Here is a 10,813-nt window from a genome sequence, read left to right as displayed (position 1 = left end):
GGGTCTGTATGGGACTCTGTGGGTCTCTGTGGGTCTCTGTGAGTCTCTGTGGGTCTCTATGGGTCTCTGTGGGTCTCTATGAGTCTCTGTGGGTCTCTATGAGTCTCTGTGGGTCTCTGTGGGTCTCTATGAGTCTCTATGAGTCTCTGTGGGTCTCTATGGGTCTCTGTGGGTCTCTATGGGTCTCTGTGGGTCTCTATGGGACTCTGTGGGTCTCTGTGGGTCTCTGTGAGTCTCTGTGGGTCTCTATGGGTCTCTGTGGGTCTCTATGGGTCTCTGTGGGTCTCTATGAGTCTCTGTGGGTCTCTGTGGGTCTCTATGAGTCTCTATGAGTCTCTGTGGGTCTCTATGAGTCTCTATGAGTCTCTGTGGGTCTCTATGGGTCTCTGTGGGTCTCTATGGGTCTCTGTGGGTCTCTATGAGTCTCTGTGGGTCTCTGTGGGTCTCTATGAGTCTCTATGAGTCTCTGTGGGTCTCTATGAGTCTCTGTGGGTCTCTATGAGTCTCTGTGGGTCTCTGTGGGTCTCTATGAGTCTCTATGAGTCTCTGTGGGTCTCTATGAGTCTCTGTGGGTCTCTATGGGTCTCTGTGGGTCTGTATGGGTCTCTATGACTATGGGACTCTGTGGGTCTGTATGGGGCTATCGAGTATGGGACTTTGTGGGTCTCTGTATGGGACTCTGTGGGTCTCTATGAGTCTCTGTGGGTCTCTATGAGTCTCTGAGTCTGTATAAACACGCGTGTTAAAGTGTCTGCTACTCTAAGTGTCCACGTGGTGGTTGATATCAGCTATGAGTATGGGTCTCTATGAGTCTCTATGAGTCTCTGTGAGTCTCTGTGGGTCTCTGTGGGTCTCTATGAGTCTCTGTGGGTCTCTATGAGTCTCTATGAGTCTCTGTGGGTCTCTATGAGTCTCTGTGGGTCTCTGTGAGTCTCTGTGGGTCTCTATGAGTCTCTATGAGTCTCTGTGGGTCTCTATGAGTCTCTGTGGGTCTCTGTGAGTCTCTATGAGTCTCTGTGGGTCTCTATGAGTCTCTGTGGGTCTCTATGAGTCTCTATGAGTCTCTGTGGGTCTCTGTGGTTCTCTATGAGTCTCTATGAGTCTCTATGAGTCTCTGTGGGTCTCTATGAGTCTCTATGAGTCTCTGTGGGTCTCTATGAGTCTCTGTGGGTCTCTATGAGTCTCTGTGGGTCTCTATGAGTCTCTGTGGGTCTCTATGAGTCTCTATGAGTCTCTGAGTCTATGTGAGTCTCTATGAGCCTGTATAATCATGCGTGTTATAGTGTCTGCTACTCTAAGTGTCCACGTGGTGGTTGATATCAGCTATGAGTATGGGTCTCTATGAGTCTCTGTGGGTCTCTATGAGTCTCTATGAGTATTGGACTCTGTGGGTCTCTATGAGTATCTGTATGTGACTCTGTGGGTCTCTATGAGTCTCTATGAGTCTCTGTGGGTCTCTATGAGTCTCTATGAGTCGCTGTGGGTCTCTATGAGTTTCTATGAGTCTCTGTGGGTCTCTATGAGTCTCTATGAGTCTCTGTGGGTCTCTGTGGGTCTCTATGAGTCTCTGTGGGTCTCTATGAGTCTCTATGAGTCTATGAGTCTCTGTCGGTCTCTGTGGGTCTCTATGGGTCTCTATGAGTCTCTATGAGTCTCTGAGAGTCTCTATGAGTCTCTGTGGGTCTCTGTGGGTCTCTATGGGTCTCTATGGGTCTCTAAGAGTCTCTGTGGGTCTCTGTGGGTCTCTGTGGGTCTCTATGAGTCTCTATGGGTCTCTAAGAGTCTCTGTGGGTCTCTGTGGGTCTCTGTGGGTCTCTATGAGTCTCTGTGGGTCTCTATGAGTCTCTATGAGTCTATGAGTCTCTGTGGGTCTCTGTGGTTCTCTATGAGTCTCTATGAGTATCTATCAGTCTCTGTGGGTCTCTGTGGGTCTCTATGAGTCTCTGTGGGTCTCTATGAGTCTCTGTGGGTCTCTATGAGTCTCTGTGGGTCTCTATGAGTCTCTGTGGGTCTCTATGAGTCTCTGTGGGTCTCTGTGGGTCTCTATGAGTCTCTATGAGTCTCTGAGTCTATGTGAGTCTCTATGAGCCTGTATAATCATGCGTGTTATAGTGTCTGCTACTCTAAGTGTCCACGTGGTGGTTGATATCAGCTATGAGTATGGGTCTCTATGAGTCTCTGTGGGTCTCTATGAGTCTCTATGAGTATTGGACTCTGTGGGTCTCTATGAGTATCTGTGAGTATGTGACTCTGTGGGTCTCTATGAGTCTCTATGAGTCTCTGTGGGTCTCTATGAGTCTCTATGAGTCGCTGTGGGTCTCTATGAGTTTCTATGAGTCTCTGTGGGTCTCTATGAGTCTCTATGAGTCTCTGTGGGTCTCTGTGGGTCTCTATGAGTCTCTGTGGGTCTCTATGAGTCTCTATGAGTCTATGAGTCTCTGTCGGTCTCTGTGGGTCTCTATGGGTCTCTGTGAGTCTCTATGAGTCTCTGAGAGTCTCTATGAGTCTCTGTGGGTCTCTGTGGGTCTCTATGGGTCTCTATGGGTCTCTATGAGTCTCTATGGGTCTCTAAGAGTCTCTGTGGGTCTCTGTGGGTCTCTGTGGGTCTCTATGAGTCTCTGTGGGTCTCTATGAGTCTCTATGAGTCTATGAGTCTCTGTGGGTCTCTGTGGTTCTCTATGAGTCTCTATGAGTCTCTATGAGTCTCTGTGGGTCTCTGTGGGTCTCTATGAGTCTCTGTGGGTCTCTATGAGTCTCTGTGGGTCTCTATGAGTCTCTGTGGGTCTCTATGAGTCTCTGTGGGTTTCTATGAGTCTCTGTGGGTCTCTATGAGTCTCTGTGGGTCTCTATGGGTCTCTATGAGTCTCTATGAGTCTCTGTGAGTCTCTGTGGGTCTCTATGAGTCTCTGTGGGTCTCTATGAGTCTCTGTGGGTCTCTATGAGTCTCTATGAGTCTCTATGAGTCTCTGTGGGTCTCTATGAGTCTCTATGAGTCTCTGTGGGTCTCTATGAGTCTCTGGGTCTCTATGAGTCTCTATGAGTCTCTGTGGGTCTCTATGGGGCTCTATGGGTCTCTATGAGTCTCTATGAGTCTCTGTGGGTCTCTATGGGTCTCTATGGGTCTCTACGGGTCTCTATGAGTCTCTATGAGTCTCTATGGGTCTCTATGAGTCTCTATGAGTCTCTGTGGGTCTCTATGCGTCTCTATGAGTCTCTATAATCGCGTGTTATAGTGTTTGGCTCTAAGTGTCTACGTGATGGTTGATATCAGCTATGAGTATGAGTCTCTATGGGTCTCTATGAGTGTAGGACTCTGTGGGTCTCTATGAGTATCTGTGAGTTTGTGTCTCTGTGGGTCTCTATGAGTCTCTATGAGTCTCTGAGTCTCTCAGAGTCTCTGTGGGTCTCTATGAGTCTCTGTGGGTCTCTATGAGTCTCTATGAGTCTCTGTGGGTCTCTATGAGTCTCTATGAGTCTCTATGAGTCTCTGTGGGTCTCTGTGAGTCTCTGTGGGTCTCTATGGGTCTCTATGGGTCTCTCTGGGTCTCTATGTGTCTCTATGAGTCTCTATGGGTCTCTATGAGTCTCTGGGTCTCTATGAGTCTCTATGAGTCTCTGTGGGTCTCTATGGGTCTCTATGAGTCTCTATGAGTCTCTGTGGGTCTCTATGAGTCTCTATGAGTCTCTGTGAGTCTCTATGAGTCTCTATGAGTCTCTATGAGTCTCTATAATCACGTGTTATAGTGTTTGGATCTATGGTTGATATCAGCTATGAGTATGGGTCTCTATGGGTCTCTATGAGTCTCTATGAGTCTCTGTGGGTCTATATGAGTCTCTATGAGTGTCTATGAGTCTCTGTGGGTCTCTATGAGCCTCTATGGGTCTCTATGGGTCTCTATGAGTCTCTATGAGTCTCTGTGAGTATCTATGAGTCTCTGTGGGTCTCTATGAGTCTCTATGAGTCTCTATAATCACGTGTTATAGTGTTTGGCTCTATGGTTGATATCAGCTATGAGTGTGGGTCTCTGTGGGTCTCTATGAGTCTCTGTGGGTCTCTATGAGTCTCTGTGAGTCTCTATAATCACGTGTTATAGTGTTTGGCTCTCTGGTTGATATCAGCTATGAGTATGAGTCTCTGTGGGTCTCTATGAGTCTCTATGGGTCTCTATGAGTCTCTATGAGTCTCTGTAATCACGTGTTATAGTGTTTGGCTCTCTGGTTGATATCAGCTATGAGTATGAGTCTCTGTGGGTCTCTATGAGTCTCTATGGGTCTCTATGAGTCTCTATGGGTCTCTATGAGTCTCTATGAGTCTCTATGGGTCTCTATGAGTCTCTGTGGGTCTCTATGAGTCTCTATGGGTCTCTATGAGTCTCTGTGAGTCTCTGTGGGTCTCTATGAGTCTCTATGAGTCTCTATGAGTCTCTGTGAGTCTCTGTGGGTCTCTGTGGGTCTCTATAATCACGTGTTATAGTGTTTGGCTCTCTGGTTGATATCAGCTATGAGTCTCTATGAGTCTCTATGAGTCTCTGTGGGTCTCTATGAGTGTCTATGGGTCTCTATGAGTCTCTATGGGTCTCTGTGGGTCTCTATGAGTCTCTATGAGTGTGGGTCTCTATGGGTCTCTATGAGTCTCTATGAGTCTCTGTAATCACGTGTTGTAGTGTTTGGCTCTCTGGTTGATATCAGCTATGAGTATGGGTCTCTGTGGGTCTCTGTGAGTCTCTATGGGTCTCTACGGGTCTCTATGGGTCTCTACGGGTCTCTATGGGTCTCTATGAGTCTCTGTGAGTCTCTATAATCACGTGTTATAGTGTTTGGCTCTCTGGTTGATATCAGCTATGAGTATGGGTCTCTATGAGTCTCTTTGAGTCTCTATGAGTCTCTGTGAGTCTCTATGAGTCTCTGTGGGTCTCTGTGAGTCTCTATGAGTCTCTATGGGTCTCTATGGGTCTCTACGGGTCTCTATGAGTGTCTGTGAGTCTCTATAATCACGTGTTATAGTGTTTGGCTCTCTGGTTGATATCAGCTATGAGTATGGGTCTCTGTGGGTCTCTGTGGGTCTCTATGGGTCTCTATGAGTCTCTATGGGTCTCTATGAGTCTCTATGGGTCTCTATAATCACGTGTTGTAGTGTTTGGCTCTCTGGTTGATATCAGCTATGAGTATGGGTCTCTGTGGGTCTCTGTGGGTCTCTGTGAGTCTCTATGGGTCTCTACGGGTCTCTATGGGTCTCTACGGGTCTCTATGAGTCTCTGTGGGTCTCTATGGGTCTCTATGAGTCTCTGTGGGTCTCTATGGGTCTCTATGAGTCTCTATGAGTCTCTATAATCACGTGTTGTAGTGTTTGGCTCTCTGGTTGATATCAGCTATGAGTATGGGTCTCTGTGGGTCTCTGTGGGTCTCTGTGAGTCTCTATGGGTCTCTACGGGTCTCTATGGGTCTCTACGGGTCTCTATGAGTCTCTGTGGGTCTCTATGGGTCTCTATGAGTCTCTGTGGGTCTCTATGGGTCTCTATGGGTCTCTATGAGTCTCTATGAGTCTCTATAATCACGTGTTGTAGTGTTTGGCTCTCTGGTTGATATCAGCTATGAGTATGGGTCTCTATGAGTCTCTTTGAGTCTCTATGAGTCTCTGTGAGTCTCTATGAGTCTCTGTGGGTCTCTGTGAGTCTCTATGAGTCTCTATGGGTCTCTATGGGTCTCTACGGGTCTCTATGAGTGTCTGTGAGTCTCTATAATCACGTGTTATAGTGTTTGGCTCTCTGGTTGATATCAGCTATGAGTATGGGTCTCTGTGGGTCTCTGTGGGTCTCTATGGGTCTCTATGAGTCTCTATGGGTCTCTATGAGTCTCTATGGGTCTCTATAATCACGTGTTGTAGTGTTTGGCTCTCTGGTTGATATCAGCTATGAGTATGGGTCTCTGTGGGTCTCTGTGGGTCTCTGTGAGTCTCTATGGGTCTCTATGGGTCTCTATGAGTCTCTGTGGGTCTCTATGGGTCTCTATGAGTCTCTATGAGTCTCTATAATCACGTGTTGTAGTGTTTGGCTCTCTGGTTGATATCAGCTATGAGTATGGGTCTCTGTGGGTCTCTGTGGGTCTCTGTGAGTCTCTATGGGTCTCTACGGGTCTCTATGGGTCTCTACGGGTCTCTATGAGTCTCTGTGGGTCTCTATGGGTCTCTATGAGTCTCTGTGGGTCTCTATGGGTCTCTATGGGTCTCTATGAGTCTCTATGAGTCTCTATAATCACGTGTTGTAGTGTTTGGCTCTCTGGTTGATATCAGCTATGAGTATGGGTCTCTGTGGGTCTCTGTGGGTCTCTGTGAGTCTCTATGGGTCTCTACGGGTCTCTATGGGTCTCTACGGGTCTCTATGAGTCTCTGTGGGTCTCTATGGGTCTCTATGAGTCTCTGTGGGTCTCTATGGGTCTCTATGGGTCTCTATGAGTCTCTATGAGTCTCTATAATCACGTGTTGTAGTGTTTGGCTCTCTGGTTGATATCAGCTATGAGTATGGGTCTCTGTGGGTCTCTGTGGGTCTCTGTGAGTCTCTATGGGTCTCTACGGGTCTCTATGGGTCTCTACGGGTCTCTATGAGTCTCTGTGGGTCTCTATGGGTCTCTATGAGTCTCTGTGGGTCTCTATGGGTCTCTATGGGTCTCTATGAGTCTCTATAGGTCTCTATGAGTCTCTATGAGTCTCTGTGGGTCTCTATGAGTCTCTATGAGTCTCTATAATCACGTGTTGTAGTGTTTGGCTCTCTGGTTGATATCAGCTATGAGTATGAGTCTCTATGAGTCTCTGTGAGTCTCTATGAGTCTCTGTGGGTCTCTATGAGTGTCTATGGGTCTCTATGAGTCTCTATGGGTCTCTGTGGGTCTCTATGAGTCTCTATGAGTGTGGGTCTCTATGGGTCTCTATGAGTCTCTGTGAGTCTCTATGAGTCTCTATGAGTCTCTGTGGGTCTCTATGAGTCTGTATGAGTGTGGGTCTCTATGAGTCTCTGTGGGTCTCTATGGGTCTCTATGGGTCTCTATGAGTCTCTATAGGTCTCTATGAGTCTCTATGAGTCTCTGTGGGTCTCTATGAGTCTCTATGAGTGTGGGTCTCTACGGGTCTCTATGAGTCTCTGTGAGTCTCTGTAATCACGTGTTGTAGTGTTTGGCTCTCTGGTTGATACCAGCTATGAGTATGAGTCTCTATGAGTCTCTATGAGTCTCTGTGGGTCTCTGTGGGTCTCTATGAGTCTCTATGGGTCTCTATGAGTCTCTATGGGTCTCTATGAGTCTCTATGAGTCTCTATGAGTCTCTATGGGTCTCTATGAGTCTCTATGGGTCTCTATGAGTCTCTATGAGTCTCTGTGGGTCTCTGTGGGTCTCTATGAGTCTCTATGAGTCTCTGTGGGTCTCTATGAGTCTCTATGAGTCTCTGTGGGTCTCTATGAGTCTCTGTGAGTCTCTATGGGTCTCTATGAGTCTCTGTGGGTCTCTGTGGGTCTCTGTAAGTCTCTATGAGTCTCTATGAGTGTCTGTGAGTCTCTATGGGTCTCTATGGGTCTCTACGGGTCTCTATGAGTCTCTATGAGTCTCTATAATCACGTGTTATAGTGTTTGGCTCTCTGGTTGATATCAGCTATGAGTATGGGTCTCTGTGGGTCTCTGTGGGTCTCTGTGGGTCTCTATGAGTCTCTATAGGTCTCTATGAGTCTCTGTGGGTCTCTATGAGTCTCTATGAGTCTCTGTAATCACGTGTTGTAGTGTTTGGCTCTCTGGTTGATATCAGCTATGAGTATGAGTCTCTATGAGTCTCTATGAGTCTCTGTGGGTCTCTATGAGTCTCTATGGGTCTCTACGGGTCTCTATGGGTCTCTATGAGTCTCTATGAGTCTCTGTAATCACGTGTTGTAGTGTTTGGCTCTCTGGTTGATATCAGCCACTTGGCGAGGCTGCTGCCACAGCACGTGACGCTGGCCAGGTCACTGTCTGGTAAACAGTGAGGCCACAATAACAACACGTACACTAATAACACAATATAACACAATAACAACACGTACAATATAACACGTTCAATAATAACACAATAACAACACGTACACTAATAACACAATATAACACAATAACAACACGTACACTAATAACACAATAACAACACGTACAATATAACACGTACAATATAACACAATATAACACGTTCAATAATAACACAATATAACACAATAACAACACGTACAATATAACACGTACAATAACAACACGTACAATAACAACACGTACAATAACAACACGTACAATATAACACGTACAATATAACACATACAATATAACACGTACAATATAACACATACAATATAACACATACAATATAACACGTACAATAACAACACGTACAATATAACACGTACAATATAACACATACAATAACAACACGTACAATATAACACGTACAATATAACACGTTCAATAATAACACGTACAATAATAAACGTACAATAACAACACAATAACAACACGTACAATATAACACGTTCAATAATAACACGTACAATAATAACACGTACAATAACAACACAATAACAACACGTACAATATAACACGTACAATAATAACACAATATAACACGTACAATAACAACACATACAATATAACACGTACAATATAACACGTACAATAATAACACAATAACAACACGTACAATATAACACGTACAATATAACACGTACAATATAACACATACAATAACAACACGTACAATATAACACATACAATAATAACACATACAATAACAACACATACAATAACAACACGTACAATATAACACGTACAATATAACACATACAATAACAACACGTACAATATAACACGTTCAATAATAACACGTACAATATAACACGTACAATATAACACGTACAATATAACACGTTCAATAATAACACGTACAATAATAACACATACAATACAAACACGTACAATAATAACACAATAATAACACGTTCAATAATAACACATACAATATAACACATACAATAATAACACATACAATAATAACACGTTCAATAATAACACATACAATATAACACATACAATATAACACATACAATAACAACACGTACAATATAACACGTACAATATAACACGTACAATATAACACGTACAATATAACACATACAATAATAACACGTACAATATAACACGTACAATATAACACGTACAATATAACACGTACAATATAACACATACAATATAACACATACAATATAACACGTACAATATAACACGTACAATATAACACATACAATATAACACGTACAATATAACACATACAATAATAACACGTACAATATAACACATACAATATAACACGTACAATAATAACACAATAACAACACGTACACTATAACACGTACAATTTAACACGTACAATATAACACGTACAATAATAACACATACAATAACAACACGTACAATATAACACATACAATATAACACGTACAATAATAACACGTACAATATAACACGTACAATAATAACACATACAATAATAACACGTTCAATAATAACACAATAATAACACGTTCAATAATAACACTTACAATATAACACGTACAATATAACACAATAATAACACATACAATAATAACACATACAATATAACACAATAATAACACGTACAATATAACACATACAATAACAACACAATAATAACACATACAATATAACACGTACAATAATAACACATACAATAATAACACGTTCAATAATAACACATACAATAATAACACATACAATATAACACATACAATATAACACGTTCAATAATAACACATACAATAATAACACGTTCAATAATAACACAATAACAACACGTACAATATAACACATACAATAATAACACGTACAATAATAACACGTACAATAATAACACAATAACAACACGTACAATATAACACATACAATAATAACACGTACAATAACAACACGTACAATATAACACATACAATATAACACGTACAATAATAACACGTACAATAATAACACGTACAATATAACACGTACAATAACAACACGTTCAATAATAACACATACAATAATAACACGTACAATATAACACATACAATATAACACGTACAATAACAACACGTTCAATAATAACACGTACAATAATAACACGTACAATAATAACACATACAATATAACACGTACAATAACAACACGTTCAATAATAACACATACAATAATAACACGTACAATATAACACATACAATATAACACGTTCAATAATAACACGTACAATATAACACATACAATATAACACGTACAATAATAACACGTACAATATAACACATACAATAATAACACGTACAATATAACACATACAATATAACACGTACAATAATAACACGTACAATAATAACACAATAATAACAACACGTACAATATAACACATACAATAATAACACATACAATAACAACACGTACAATATAACACGTACAATATAACACGTACAATATAACACGTACAATATAACACGTTCAATAATAACACGTACAATAATAACACGTACAATATAACACGTACAATATAACACATACAATATAACACATACAATAATAACACGTACAATAATAACACAATAACAACACGTACAATATAACACATACAATATAACACGTTCAATAATAACACGTACAATATAACACATACAATATAACACGTACAATAATAACACGTACAATATAACACATACAATAATAACACGTACAATATAACACATACAATATAACACGTACAATAATAACACGTACAATAAT

Source organism: Petromyzon marinus, chromosome 75 (assembly GCF_048934315.1).
Source record: "Petromyzon marinus isolate PM22_M1 ecotype Great Lakes invasive population chromosome 75, UKy_Petmar_22M1.pri1.0, whole genome shotgun sequence".
In the NCBI taxonomy this organism is placed as follows: domain Eukaryota; kingdom Metazoa; phylum Chordata; class Hyperoartia; order Petromyzontiformes; family Petromyzontidae; genus Petromyzon; species Petromyzon marinus.
This window is presented reverse-complemented; position numbering follows the sequence as displayed.